The sequence below is a fragment of the Gossypium hirsutum genome, chromosome A05 (assembly GCF_007990345.1).
Source record: "Gossypium hirsutum isolate 1008001.06 chromosome A05, Gossypium_hirsutum_v2.1, whole genome shotgun sequence".
Taxonomy (NCBI): domain Eukaryota; kingdom Viridiplantae; phylum Streptophyta; class Magnoliopsida; order Malvales; family Malvaceae; genus Gossypium; species Gossypium hirsutum.
The window spans coordinates 104,519,695-104,536,618 of NC_053428.1; positions in this window are offsets into that span (position 1 = coordinate 104,519,695).

Sequence of the window (16,924 nt, forward strand, 5' to 3'; positions counted from 1 at the left end):
CCATGTGGGGTTTACACACTCATATGAAGGCCACATATGCCCATGTAAAGGCTACACACACTTGTGTTGAGGGGACACACGCCCTTATGAGTAGCCCATGTAACTCACTGTCCAAAAGTGCTAAAAATTAAGAGCAAATGAGACACAGTCGTGTGGAGATCTCACACGTCCATGTGGGGAGACATGTTCGTATGGCCAAGCCCTATGAAACTAAAAATCATCAGAAACCCTAAATTTCCAATTGTATATGGCCGTGTGGACTACTTGTGTGGGGCACACGCTCGTGTGGCCACCCATGTGGGGTAAACGCCCGTATGGCCATTCGTGTGGTCATGAAACCACATCAAAACATCCTAAAAAACACGTAATTCACCACCAAACAAACCTTCAATTGCTTAAACTCAAAAACATACCAGAAATTACAGAAATTCCCATGATTCATAACAATTAAAAGCCAAAACAACACTTTGAACAGTCAATTTTGAAAATACACAAAATTATTGAATTTTCGCAGAACCCAAGCAACAATTCGATAAAAGAATCAAAGAGTTTCTCAACACACACCTAGTTTCGTAAACCAAATCCTCCGAATGGATCGGACGTTACCACCTACCTGATTGAAATCTCAATTCCACAAATAACTAATCTAAGAACTCGACTAATTTAATTTAAAAGTCACAGAAAGACATACCAAAAGATGACACATACCCGGTTCAAACTCCTATTAGATGGAAATGTGAGGCAATGACATGTGAAATCAAAAAGAAAATAAAAAGAACAAACTACAACAATTCCCAAAAGAAAACCACCAAGAAAAATGAAAGGGAAAATAAATAGAAGATAAAAAAAATGTGATAGAGTGGGAGAAAAGAACGTGTTTAACCACTGAACTAATAATAAAATAATAAAATAATAAAATTGCCAATGCAGAAGGACGTGAGTTCGAGTACTATAAAACGCATTATCTCCGAGTGCGTACAATCTAATTTTGTATTTTCATAAGTAGTTTTGTTTTGATTAATAGAAACTTCAAAACTTTATTTCCGAGTGCAGAAACAAACACAATTGTCCAAGCTAGTCACTGACCCTACCTACAAATCTCAAAACTTCTAACCCCAAATCCAGGAATGTTACAGAATTTCCAAATTAATTTTTTTAAAAAAATTCTTTAATCAAATTCTCTAGTTGAACAATTCTCACGACCGCCTAATTTAATTCCACATCGAAAAAATTGACTCAATTAAATTATTTCCAAACTCGTAGAATTTCCTTATGATTTAAATGCAGTCTAATCGAACTTTTGTTGAGCTAATGTGTAACACCCCAAAATTTTAAGAATTTAATTGTGAGAATCTGTAGTTCTGGTATCACTGCTTTTGTGTTTAAGGTTTAGAGTTCGAGTTGCATTGTTAAAAGTTTTGTTATTATAAAAGCAACCCTTAATTATGCATTACATATTTGAGTTTAATTTAGTGTGAATTTGTGTTAAGAATGAGCTTGCTGGTTCACTGGTTTAGTGTTTGTATTCTGTAAGGTCATGTGCTTGAGTTTCAGAGAAAACGAAAAGGAATATTTTTTTGTCAAATGCTAGAAACCTACTTGGAAGTTAGAAATTTAATTAATACTAGTTCTTCTATTCTTTAGTTTTTATTCCATTTTCTTCTTTGTCACTTTTGTTCTTCTTCTTCATTATTTTTCTTTTCTTTTATTTTTGCTAATTGTAGTCGTGAGGGATATGAGATTAACTAAAATTTTGTTGGAAATCATTGGTCAGAAAGCTATCGAGTAAGTAACTGTCAATTTGAAAGTTTCCGCAATTTTCTTTCATTTTTGTAACTTGCTTTGAATTTTGTATTTCGTGAGTTGTGAGAATCTATAATAAACGCTCCTTTGTTTCCCCAATAGGCAAGAATATTGGCAATAAGGAATAGCAACATGAAATTTTTTGTGATTGTCGTTGAAGTTTCGGTAAGTTTGGGTCCATTGAAAGTTTTGTGTCGAAACTTTCGACATAGGCATTATGTGCTTAATCAGGAAATTCTGTTGATTAAATGGCTAAATTGTATAACTGAATGATTATTTTAGGCTTCGAGGATCTTTTGCGTTGTTGTTACTTTGAATTCTCTTCAGGTGCATGCTGAAAACCTTAATTTTTGCAAGTTTCGATCGCCAGAAATTATGGCTGTTGACACCATACTGCCAGGTACACAAGCGTGTGTCTAAGCCGTGTGAGCCACAGGGCTGTGTAGCAGGCCGTGTGGGTGGCCTTGTAACTCACTATTCATCAATTTGGAGCCACAAGGGCAAGGCACACGGGTGTGTGTCCAGGCCGTGTGTGACAATATTAGTGCAGGGTTCACACGGGCAAGGGACACGAGCGTGTGTCTAGGCCGTGTAACTCACTATTTTTGACTTAGAACAATACGAACGAGCACATGAGCGTGTGTCCAAACCGTATGAGTCACACGGGCAAGGACACGGCCGTGTGTTCAAGCCGTGTAACTCTTTGATTTATACTTTAAAACAAAAAAGAGCAATGACATGGGCTTGTGCCCAGGCTATGTGAACCACACGGGCATGTGTCCAAGCCGTATGGCGTATATAAAAGGGCCCAAAAATAGTTTTTGAGGTCATAAATGTTACTTAAGACTGATATTGATTCCCCCATGGTATGAATGATTTGAATTAACTGAATGTGAATTCTCTGATACCTTGTGACATATGCATGAATTCTATACCTGTATGTGCATTGTGATACTTAGTCTGATATTAAACTGTGCTATCTACTTGTGGAATAATTTAGAATAACTGAATACATATTGTGGATATTAGTTCTCTGTACATGGATAGGTTGGGATATTATGAAAAAGGAAGTGATATGTTCTAAATTAGTAGCTAAGCCACCATATATATAATTCTGATCTTGGCGCTTCGTCGTAATACAATTTAGCAGCTAAGTTGTGTTTTTGTGAACGTGTCAGACAAACATTCTATAGTATATAGGGTTGGTTAGGTATTGAACGCTCTTAATGGTGTGTTAGGATGGCCGAAGATGGTGCGTAGCTGATGGAGGTTAAGAATATCTACATCTGACTCTGATCTATTCTGTATATGAAACTGAAATTGTTTCTACATTTGAAATTAATCTGTCTTGGATCTGAACTAGAAATATTTCCATTATCAGATCGAATCTTTGATTATGAACACTGTTTGGTAAATGTGTTTTTGTAAACAAACTTCTTTATGCACTGAGTTCACAACTTACTTTATTGTTAGTTGGATTTCAAGTGGTTCTCAGTTTTGAACGGGTTAGCACCGCGGAAGCTCGTCAAGCTTTTATCTTTCATTTAAATACAACTTTAGGAATTTCGGTAAACTATGATAGTATGGATTTTAGATGATTATATACTTAACTAATCTTTGTGATGAATATTATGCGATGTATGGTTTAGTATTATTGTGTTATATGTGTGGTATTTGAGTATCGATAATGTGACTCTTTAAACTTAGATTGGACATCTAGGCCGGGTTTAAGGTGTTACATTTAGTGGTATCAGAGCTAAATTTGTCAACACTCGGAATGTGTTTGGGCTTATAATGTATGAGAAAAATGGTGATAACTTAGAATCTGAGTTAATATGGAAAAACTAAAACTTAGTGAATGACAGAGCCTTCGACGCTAACCCTGTAAGTATTTCTGTACTGTTATAAAGATTGTAATACGTAAACTATTATTTGGTTAAATGTTTTAATGTGAACTGTTGAAATCTTCCTGTTGGATGTCTAAAATGATCTATGCACTCTGACATTATAGCTAGATTGCCATAATGAGTTCGTGAGGTAGTCGTAGACGTGGTGTTCGATGCCGAGGAGGAGTTTGAGTAGAGTCATCCTTTATGGGTAGTGTGCCCAATCTAAAGACTAACGAGACAATTGGTACTCCCATTACTGAGATAGAGTCTTAGACTCCGACGACTGGGGACGACGCACTGTCTCAAACAATGATTAGAGCACTGGAGAGGGTCGCAGGGACCCATTCAGGATTGAGAGGCTGAGGGTCGTTTACTGAATGACTCTGATCGAATAGGGCTAAATTGTTCAAGGGCTTCATAGGAGTCGCTCCTACTATTGATGAATATTAGCTCAAATCTATCGAATATATTATAACCGATCTTGACTGTACTCTCAATTAAAAAATTAAGGGACATTATGTCTCTACTCCAGGACGAAGCCTATCAGTGGTGGCTGACAGTTGCGCAAGGTACTTAGCCTGAATAGGTTAACTGAGATTATTTTAAGAATGTCTTCCAGTGTAAGTACGTGGGGGTGAGTTATGTTGAGGCTCACCGATGCGAGTTTATGAGCTTAATTGAGGGTGATCGGCTGATGGCGGAATATGAAACTGAGTTTCTGCGACTAAGTAGGTATGCCTGGGCTTTGGTAGCGTGAGGTTTAAGAAATGATCTGCAAGTTCTGATAGCTCCTCAGAGGGAGCGGGTTTTTACAATTCTGGTTGACAAAGCAAAGATAGTGGAAGAAGTGAGGAGCACTGAATGCAAACGGCATGACCGCGAGAGGGATCAGCATAAGATTAAGAGGGATTTGGATCCCTCTGGTTCTGGTTAGCACCTTAAGAAGCGGGCAAGGTTTAAACGACCCCCGAGGTTTGAGACACCAGCTGTAGTGATTGAAATTCAAGTGTGTAGTGATTGTGGGAAAAGCTATCCGGGCGAGTGCTGAATGAAGTTAGGAGCGTGCCTTTGTTGGAGGTCAATGAAGCCGTCGACCAGATCAGGTGCCTGCTGCGGCACAAGCTTCGACTTCAAGTTCTGTTCAACCTCTGAGAGTGGTTCAGCAACCACCTAGAGGTCGCAATACTAGTAGAGGTGGTAATAGTTCGGGGAGAAGACAGAGGACATCGGATAGAGGTGCAGGTCAAACTGAGACTCGTCAATCAATACTAGTTTATCCGGTGAGACGCTGGTAAGATAGCGATGATGCTGATGTCATTGCATGTACCTTATTTATTCATTCTGTTCTGTACTATGCTCTCATTGATATTGGCTCTACTCACTCGTACATAACTAGTATTGTTTTGTACAAATCTGGGTTTAACTACTGAAAATACTGCTAGATAATTTTCTGTGATTAGTCCTTTGGGTCAGTCAATTCGAGTTGATAGAGTTTACAGGCGGCTACCCCTAGAGCTCCAGGGTATGATATTTCTAGTTGACCTGATGGAATTACCCTTTAATGAGTTTGATTTGATTCTAGGAATTGACTGGCTTGTAGAACATCAGTTCAGTTTTGATTATGCAACTAAAAGAGTTACTTTGAAAACGGATGAGAATGATGAGGTGGTCATGGTTGGTGAGCATGGAGATTACTTCTTTAATGTAATCTTTGCTCTTGTAGCAGATAATTTAGTCTGAAAGGGGTACGAGGCATACCTTGCCTATGTTTCCAATTCTGTTCCTGCAAAACTTACTGTGGGAGATATTCACACTGTGATAGAATTCTCGGACATATTTCCCGAGAAATTACCTGGAGTCCCTCCGAATAGAGAGGTAGAGTTTGGAATTGAACTACTACCAGGTACTACTTCTATGTCCATTGCACCCTACCGCATGGCACCGAAAGAGCTGACTGAGTTGAAAGCGCAGCTTTAGGAACTTTTTGGTAAGGGATTCATTCGATCGAATTTGTCTCTATAGAGGGTACCGGTGTTATTTGTTAAGAAGAAAGATGGGTCGATGAGGATATGCATAGATTATCGACAATTAAACAAGTTGACAATCGAGAATAAGTACCCGTTACTGAGGATTGACAACTTGTTCGACTAGTTTCGAGGAGCGTCTATCTTCTCCAAAATCAATATGCTTTCCGGTTACTATCAGCTCAAAGTCAATGAGACTAATATGTACAAAACCGCATTCAAAACTCGTTACGAACATTACGAGTTCCTAGTGATGCCTTTTTGTTTGACGAATGCTCCGGTGTTGTTAATGGATTTAATGAATCTGATGTTCCAACCATACTTAGATCAATTTGTAGTGGTTTTCATCGATGACATCCTAATTTACTCCAAAACTGAAATTGATCATGATCATTACCTTCGTATTGTACTTTATGTACTTCGAGAAAAATAATTGTATGCCAAGTTCAGTAAGTACAAGTTTTGGTTACAGGAAGTCACTTTTCTGGGTCATGTGGTAACTGTGGAATGGATCCGAGTCGATCCCAAGAAAATAGAAGCTATAGTTGAGTGAAGTAACCGAAAAATGTAGCCAAACTTTGTAGTTTTTTGGGTTTAGTCGATTATTATCGATGGTTCATTGAAAGATTTTCTCTGATTGCGTCACCCATAAAGAAGCTGCTATGCAAAAATGCTCCATTTGTATGGTCAGAGGTACAGCATGCTAGTTTCGATAAGTTCAAGTCTGAAATCAAGTTAGGAATTTGTGGTGAACAGTGATACATCACATGTCGAGTTAGGATGTGTGTTTATGAAAGACGGTAAGATGGTCACTTACGCTTTGCAGCAGCTTAAGACACATGAAGGTAACTACCCTTTGCACGATCTTGAGCTGGCTGCAGTTGTATTTGCTCTAAAGATCTGGAGACACTATTTGCATGATAAAAAATATATCATTGATACTGATCACAAGAGTCTTAAATATTTGTTAACTCAAAAATAATTAAATCTTCGGCAGCACAGATGGGTTAAATTACTTAAAGTTTATGATTGCACGATAGGGTACCATCCGAGTAAGGCTAATGTAGTAGCTGATGCCTTTAGTCGTATAACAATGACTGATCTGAGAGCAATGTTAGCTCGTCTGAGTTTGGTTGAGGATGGGGGGTTGTTAGCAGAATTACAGGTTAAACTGATTTGGATGGAGCAAATTCAAGCTAAACAGTTGAGCGATGAGTCCTTAGTTCAACGATTGCAATATGTTGGTTTGAACAAAACATTCAATTTTAGCTTGAATAGTGACAATGTGTTGTGCTTAAAAGGTCAGATTTGTGTACCTAATGATAAAAAGTTGAGGCACTCGATTCTGCAAGAGGTGCAGAGTAGTCCCTATGCTATGCATACTAGTGGGAACAAAATGTATCGGAACCTCTGAGAACTCTATTGGTGGCCTAGATTTAAACGGGAGATAGTCGCTTTTGCATCCCACTATCTGACGTGTCAAAAGGTTAAGGATGAACATCAGTTGCCCTCCGAATTACTTTAACCTGTTAAGATTTCGAATGGAAATGGGAGCGGATAACGATGGATTTTGTTAGTGGGTTGCCTTTAACCCCCACTAAGAAAGATTTAGTTTGGGTCATTATTGATCGGTTGACCAAATCAACCCACTTCATTACTATTCGAATAGATTACTCCCTACAAAAGTTAGCTAAACCATATATTGCTAAAATTGTGATACTATACGGGGTTCTAATCTCAATTACCTCTGATAGAGACCCACGATTCACATCTTGATTCTAGAAGAAACTTCAAGAAGCCTTAGGCACACGACTTAATTTCAGTACCGCGTACCACCTTCAAACCGAAGGACAGTCTGAGTGAGTCATTCAGATCCTGGAAGATATGCTTCGGAGTTGTGTGATAGATCTCCGGGGTAGTTGGGAGGAGTATCTACTGTTGGCTGAGTTTGCATATAATAACAACTTCCAGTCTAGTACTCAAATGGCACCCTACGAGGCCTTGTATGGTCGCAAGTGTCGTACTCTGTTATGTTGGGCAGAATTAAGCGAACGTCGAATATTGGGTCTTGAGCTGGTTTCTAAAACTAAGAGTACTGTAAAAGTGATTCGTAATCGCCTGGAAGCAGCATTTGTCCGACAGAAGTCTTATGCGGATTTAAAAAGAAAAGGATATTGAGTTTTCTATAGGTGATCAAGTGTTTCTAAAGGTATCATTGTAGAAAAAGGTTATTCAATGAGGTTCTTTGGACCTTACCACATTTTGAAGCGTGTCAGACCTGTTGCGTATCAGTTAGAATTACCGTCAGAATTAGAATAAATTTACGACGTGTTTCATGTCTCGATGTTGAGACGGTATTGATTTGATCCGTCGCATATTGTCCTTGTCGACAAGATCGAGTTGCGACTGAATCTAACATTTAAGGAGGAACTGGTCCAGATCTTGGAGCATGATGTTAAATTATTGAGGAATAAAACTGTTCCTTTAGTAAAAGTTCTGTAGCAGAACCATGGTACTGAGGAGGCCATGTGGGAACTTGAAGAATAAATTTAACAGCTGTGTCCGTATCTATTTGAGTTAGGTAAATTTTGAGGCTGAATTTTTTTAGGGGAGAGAGTTATAACGCCCCAAAATTTTAAAAATTTATTTGTGAGAATCTACAGTAATTAAATTCTAGTATCTCTGGTTCTATGCTTTGTTTTTGTGTTTAAAGTTTGGAGTTCGAGTTGCATCATTAAAAGTTTTATTATTTTAAAAGTAACTTTTAGTCATGCATTACATATTTAAATTCCATTCAGTGTGAATTTGTGTTAAGAGTGAGCCTACTAGTTCACTGGTTTAGTGTTTGTATTCTGTAAGGTCCTGTGCTCGAGTTTCGGAGAGAACGAAAAGGAATATTTTTTGTCAAATGCTAGAAACCTTCTTGGAAGTTAGAAATTTCATTAACGTTAATTCCTTTTTTCTTTAGTTTTTATTCCCTTTTCTTCTTCGTCACTTCTGTTCTTTTTTTGTTCTTTTTCGTTTCTTTTATTGTCTCTAATCGTAGTCGTGAAAGATATGGGATTAACTGAAATTTTGTTATTAGTCGTTGATCAAAAGGCTATAGAGTAAGTAACTTTCAATGTGAGGATTTTTGTAATTTTCTTTCGTTTTAGTAACTTGTTTTGAATTAGGTATTTTATGAGTTGTGAGAATCTCTTGTAAACGATCATTTGTTTCCCTAATATGCGAGAATATTGGCAGTAAGGAATAGCAACACGATAGTTTCTGTTATTGTCGCTGAAGTTTCGATAAGTTTGGGTCCGTTGAAGGTTTCTTGTCGAAACTTTTGACATAGGCATTATGTGCGTAATCATGAAATTCTGTTGGTTAAATGGCTAAATTGTGTAACTAAATGATTGTTTTAGGCTTTGAGGATCTTTTGCATTGTTGTTACTTCGAAATCTCTTTAGGTGCGTACTGAAAACCTTAATTTTTACAAATTTCAGTCGCCGAAAAATTATGGCTGCTGATGCCACATGGCTAGGTACACGGGCGTGTGTCTAGGCCGTGTAACTCGCTGTTCATCAATTTAGAGCCACACGGGCAAGGCACACGGGCGTATGTCCAGGACGTGTGTGACAATATTAGTACAGGGTTCACATTGGCAAGGGACACGAACGTGTGTCTAGGCCGTGTAACTCACTATTTGTGACTTAGGACAACACAAGCAAGCACATGGGCGTATGCCCAGGCCATGTGAGTCACACGGACAAGGACACAGTCATGTGTCCAGGCCGTGTAACTCTTTGATTTATGCTTTAAAACCACATGAGCAAGGACATGGGCGTGTAAACCACACGGACATGTGTTTAGGCCATGTAACATATATAAAAGGGCCCGAAAATTATTTTTGAGGCCGTAAATGTTACTTAAGGCTAATATTGACATCCCCCATGGTATGAATGGTCTGAATTGACTGAATGAGAATTCTCTAATACCTTGTGACATATGCATGAATTTTAACCTGTATGTGCACTGTGATACTTAGTTTAATTTTAAACTGTGATATCTACTTGTGGAACAATTTAGAATAACTGAATACATATTGTGGATATTGGTTCTCTGCACATGCATGGGTTAGGATATTATAAAGAAGGAAGTGAACTGTTCTAAATTAGTGGCTAAGCCACCATATGTATAATTCTGATCCCGGCACTTCGTCGCGTTTTTGTAAATGTGTCAATCAGACACTCTATGGTGTGTAGGGTTGGTTGGGAATTGAACGCCCTTAACGGTGTGTTGGGATGGCCAAAGATGGTGTGTAGCGAATGGGGGTTAGGAATATATGCACCTGACTCTGATCTGTTCTATATATGAAACTAAAATTGTTTCTGCATCTGAAATTAATCTGTCTTGGATCTGAACTAGAAATGTTTCTGTTATCAGATCGGATCTTTAAATACGAAACTGTTTGGTAAATTGTTTATGTGAATAAACTTTTTTATGTACTGAGTTCACAACTCACTTTATTGTTGGTTTGATTTTAAGTGGTTCTCAGTCTTGAATGGGTCGGCACCGCGAAAGCTCAGTCAAGCTTTTATCTTTCATTTAAATATTATTTTAGAAATTTCGGTAAACTATGATAGTATGACTTTTGGATGATTATATACTTAACTAATCTTTGTGATGAATATTATGCGATGTACGTTCAATATTATTGTGTTATATGTGTGGTATTTGAGTATTGATAATGTGACTCTTTAAACTTGTATTGGACGTCTAGGTCGGGCTTAGGATGTTACATAGCGGAGGGACCAATAGAACTTATACTATTATGCTCTAATAATTGTCATTATGTCCAAAAGCATCGTTCCGATAATTCGCAATTACTTAATCATGGAGTCAGTCCACAAGAAGTACCATAATTGAAAACTCCTTATTATATACCCTTTACGAAAGCAATTCATCCAACTTATTTGTCCAATGACCTTGTCATGTGTGTGTTACCCTCATATGATATCCTTGATTCCTTTGAGAATTTCTATGAGCATCAAAAATAAAAATGGAAGTTAAGATCTTAGAGAGTATGTTCATTAACTTAGAAGCAAGAAACTAGTAGATAGAAGTAAAGAAAAATAGATGGAAAATGAAGGGTAGTGATTAAGTTGATAAAGAAATGGAAGAGAAGAAATTCTAAAGAGGTAAGTTTTCAAATTAACCTTACTTGTATTTCAATGGGTGGAGTTAAATATATGGTGAATGAAAAGTATAATATGTGTATTTTAATTTATATATTAGAGATAGAAAGTATAGATGAAGTATGAGATGAAGAGGCACCAAATTTTCAAGTGAGCGAGTGAGTGAATATGATTTATAATTATGACAAGTATTAAGTTAAAGAAATGAATATGTTATCAATATATAAATATAAGTGATTAATTTGGACATTAACTAATATTATAATAAATATATGTGATCATATGAAAGTTAGTGCAAAAGAACCATGAGAAAGAAAATGTTTCTACTAAAATAGTTTTTGGACAACACAAGTAACTAAACTTTGAAAATTCACCAAAAATTGTAGAAACCAAATTAGAGGTTAAATAAAATATAAAATTAAATCCTATTGAGTCTATTTTTTTTTACAGAAGAAATGGTGTAAGTAAATGATTTGTAGATTGTGATATATAATAATTTTCGGGAGACAATGTTAGAATAATTTTGGGTTGCCCTATTCTAACTTTGAAAAATCATTATAAATTGTACGAAATATTTTAGGATATCAAATTAATATGAATAAAATCTTATATGAGTCTATTTTCGAGGAAAATAAACGGAAAATTAATATGAAACTTTTTCTGAAAGTTAATAATTTTTAGTCAAGAAAGATCAGAGCTGCCTAGCAGTAGAACATTGGAGGATTAAAAGAATAAACTGTATTAATTGACGTATGTAGGAATTCTAAAATTCTTATGGTACAAATATTGTTGAGTCTAGTTTCAAAAACAAAAAGTGGATTTTAATTTTAAATTTTTTAGATCAATATATATAATTTTGTGACTGCTATTCTAGTTGACAGTCTTGCTAAAAATGTGTAATTAGTGAAACATAATTAATGTTGCATATAAGCATGCTATACTAGAAGTTATAAATACTCGTATAAATATATATGCATTTATAGGATGTCGAATAGAGAGGAAGAGGAAGAAAAATAATAGAATAGCGTAATATTAAAAAGCTATTATAAATAATGAAATTGTTAATATACAAGAGAAATGTAAATGAATTGATAAGACATTAAGTGAATAATTATTTTATGATGATTTAATGGACTTATTTGTAAAATTTTAATAGTTGTGTTTTTCTTATAAATTTATTGAGAATTATATGGTGTTGAAATATGGAAATAGATAAATGTGAATCATATGAATGATACATTAGTTGATTGATTTGGAATATGTAAATTGAACAAGACTTAGGTGGTAAAAACTTGAAGTACGAAAAAAATGGACGTAACAGGGTGCATGTCGCGATGTCAAACGTACTACGTCGCGACGAGCTCAAGTCAATGAGTGTCGTCGTAATGAGGAACCCCTCCGTCGTGTCGACAACTCGGGGTTTTGAAAAACTTTGTAATTTAATCCTGATTCAATTATAAACTGTTACGAGTGCCATTGAAAATTCGAATTGAGTTAAGATTTTAAATTATATTGTAAACGATATTTAGTCTTAGTAGTGCGATTAAAATGATTAAATTAATTGAATTTAACAGAATTTGTTTCGGCAACGAATGTAACATTCTAGTGCTTGGTCTTGGCGAGCGGGTCGGGTATTGGGGTGTTACAAAATATATATGGATTACTAAAAAATGATTCAAAGAATGATTTTATGTTTTTGAGCAGTTTTAAAGACCAAAAATGAAAAAAAAAAATCATTCGATCATAGTGAACAAGTTGAGTTTTGAAATATTGAATATATTTTATTGTAAATTTTACTAGGGGTAAAATCGTCATAATTTTATTGAGGGTAAAATTGGGATGAGAAAATTATTTAATTGAAAAATTAATGTTTGTTTTGGAAAATAGGAAAATATGTATTGGGTTGGATTAAATTATAAAGTGTTGGGTTAAAAATTTAGAAAGCACATATAATTGGACACAATGCAATGAGAGACTCGAATCCCCATCATAATACATATAAGGGGAAACACATCCTATTAGCCCCTCTACCTCTCCTAGTTGGGCTAGGAAGTTATTTTTTTTCTATGTGAAATAAACTTCTACAATTTAACAAGGGTCCTACCTTCTCTCCCTATAAATAGATGACATCAGTAGAGCTATTTACACAAATTTAAGCAATTGTTACTTTGTCGAAAAATAGAAAGGATTTATCTCAAATATTAAATATATTTTTCTAGAATAACAATTCTACCGGTTTCTATTAAAGAAGAGAGAATTTTCATTTTTACCCCAAAGATAAAAGAAAACTTTTCTAGTTTTGTGTTTTGATTCAATTGGTTCGAGCCCATACTTAAAACAGTTCGTGGTACGATAATAATAGAGAAGATCGTTTAGTTGAAATTTGGAAAACCTCAAGGATCCACTTATCTGAAAACACATGTATGATTTCGATTCAAGGTTTAATGCTATAAATATCACAAACCAGGTCAATTTCAAAATTTTAATTTTTTGTTGTGCAAGAAAGCCGTTTTTAAACCGTATTTTTTTCCAACAGTTAACATTTCCACCAGGACTTGTCATCATGGACTAAGATTTTAAGTCCACGAACAAAATTGGTCCTTTCTAATTTATCATTGCTCTGTATTGAACTTTAAAGTCCATCATCTTGAAGCTTCAACTCTTCTTCTCAAAATTTCTTCGTGATAAAGTCTTGAACAAATGAGTTGATTTTTGACTTCAACTGCTTGAATTGGATCTCGTGATTAAGCCTTGAGGTAGTGTAAGCCCATCACATCCATAGGCCTAAAATTGGGTCTTGAGACTCACATCAAGTGGACTTAAAGCACCAAAGCTTCCATTGAATTCATCCATAAACATTTTTAAACATATATTCCTATGTACATGCCAAAAGCTAATGCCAAAAATTTAGATTAATACTCTCTTCCAATCTTGATATGTGATAAGATGAGTAGAGATCAACCTTCCCTTTAAAGCTTCAAAACAAGCCCTCACCTACACGTTTGAAAAGAAAGCGTTAAGCTGATCACGTGAGCTTAGTAAGCATATCAAGAATTTAACTTTGCATTTGAAATTAATTCATTACACATACACATATACTAACATATATTTACATAACTATAATGAATCACTATCATCATACACAAATTTGTTTCAATAATAACTATAGTAAGGTACCAATCCAACAAGTTACAAGCTATATACCAATGTCATTTTGAAGTTCACTTACCTTTCAATTCTATTGTCCAATTGTAGACTTAATTGAACATATAGGATATGTGTAAATGTCGATAATTTGCATCGAAGTGCCACTATCATTTGCATGGGTGTGCGGATGTCACTTTGCACCGAAGTGTCACTAGCACCTACGCCGTAGTGTTATTTTCACTTACACCGTAGTGCCATTATCACTTTTGTGCATAGAAATTTTTTCTAATGGCATGCCATTTGTATCTTACTAGTTCTCATTTTGTTTAATTGGGCATTTAAACTATACAATTCATTTACATTTTCTCAACAAATAAAACAATTCAACCTTTACGATATTTTACAATTTAGTCTTTATCCATATAGAATCAACAATCATCAATTTTTCACTTGACATCTATTTTATCAACAATCATCATCTATTTCACCTATCTAAATTTTACGCTCTCTGCAATTTAATCCATTTCACCAGTTTCACTATACATACACTTTTCAATTCATAATAAGAATACAATTTCTCATTCAAAATAAATTCCATAAAACAAATTATAATTTTCATATACAAATAAATCCCATGTATAATACTAAACCAATTTACCCAATTTTTCATTTAAAGTTTAATTAAATAAGTAAAATTCTTAATATACTTACAACAAAATGTTTAGAATGAATCCTTCCTTTTTCCTTCACTCCTCTGTTATTTCTTTGCCATTGTCACCAATTTGATGTTCACTCCTCTTCTCCTACTCTTCATTTACACAACACATATACAATATTCAATATCAAAATAAAAATCACATAATATTTCCATGCATTTGATGAGATAAACATGAAGTCCTATAAGAAAACTTATCATTTTTACCTTAACCTTTATCGAAATCCTTAACTTTTCTTTACTTTTCTTTCTCTTACAAAATGAATATTAGCTACCTTTACAAGAAAATAAGCTTACAATGGAGTTCTTTTATTGATTTCACTTAAAATCTATGGTGGAAATTTGAAAGTTAAAGCTTAAAGGAGGTGAAAATGGTAAGAGAGATTAAATTGAAAGAAAATGAAAATATGAAATAAAAAGGGAGATGAGAGACAGACATGGGAAAGAAGGGGGAAAATATGACAAAAGTTAAACTTTTTCTCTTCTTTCTTCTTGTACATCTTTAGTTACAAAATATTTATTCATCTTTTTTTTAATAATATTTAATAAATAAAAATCAAATTGGTTCCTATTCACTCCCATTCTCATCCATTCCTTTTTCGTACTTTCATTGTAAATTACTGTTCAAGGCCTTCCCCTTTTTACCATGCATTAAATTCAATCATTTCTTATTTCTAATTGTTACATTATTACCTAAAACTTCTCACCTTTTACATTTTAGTCCATTTCTTAAATTAATTTCCCTAAATTCAAAAGTCTTTTTAATTTCTTATAATATCTAACTATCTTTTTACACTAATAATAATTACTATTTTATCTACTTCAAAAATTCTAACACGTGTCAACCTGAATTGACATTTTCTCATTTCAGGGGTATCACGGATGCTATAATTTTATATATTATTATTTCTTGTCAACAATCATTTTTTTTATATATTCTTTAAATTTATTATTATATTTTTTAAAAATATTTATGTATTTTTATATATTTATTTTACAATTTTAAAATTAGGATCAAATTGAGACCATTTGTTAATTTTGAGGGTTAATTTTTTAAAATTATGACTAAATCGATTTAATTTGTAAAAGTTAAATTTATTATTATACTAACTTTTTAATTGCTATGTCACCCTCTTGTTAGTGCAATTAATAGAAATGGACCAAAAAAATAATCTTGATTAGTTGGGTGACCAATGTAAAAAATTCATAGTTGGGTGACAAAAAAGAAACAAATCTATAGTTGAGAGATCCAAAAAGAAAATGACCCATACCTGTGATCTAGTTTAACCACAGAGATAATTAGCGAACCAAATTTTATGTTAGGTGGAAGGCCCAATCATAAACTGAAAAGCCCAAAATCAAATCTTCAAATCCAACCAACAATTTAAAGGGCTAAATGAAAGACAAAATAATTACTTCAACAATTTAAAAGGGCTGAAACTAACAAGTAGACTTGTCATACGCTATCCAGCTTTGTATAAGATTTTTTTTTCTTAATTCGTGTGGGTATAATTCAATTTAAATTATTAATTAATATTTGAATTATTTTACGTGGAATAGAAAAACCTCACAAGCGAACCAACAGATGGTTAGAAGAATTGAAGTTACTATTGTTGGAAGGTTTTACTTGAATACCATATTTGACTCAAACAATATTAAATTCAGACTGTAAAACAGATGCGTAGTGGTTATGCAGAAGAAAAAGAAGCTCTACAAATAAATTTAAGATTTTGTTACGTGTCTTTTTTATTTTTTATTTTTTTTATTTATGTAAGAACATAGGACGATATTCTAAATTTACTTATGAAACTTACTATGTATATAACAATTGCATTAATATTTTTATTATAATATATATAGATGTTAATATAAATAATTTTTTATTTTTAATATTTTAAGGAATAATTTTTTAGATTAATTTTTTGAATTTAAGTCACGATTTGGCTGAGACCTTGAATATGTCTATAAACTAAACAATAGAGCTAAGTTCAATTTTCCAAGAAAAAAGGCTTCTTATTAAGAGAGCGTAGAGGATTCTTTAGATTTTGATAACATTGCCGCTCATTTGTATAAAGGCTTTCCTACTTATGTTGGTGTGGATGTTACTCCACATATTGCACTTAGTTTTATAGATTGAAACTGCCTTGGCCTCTTAGACAAAAAGAC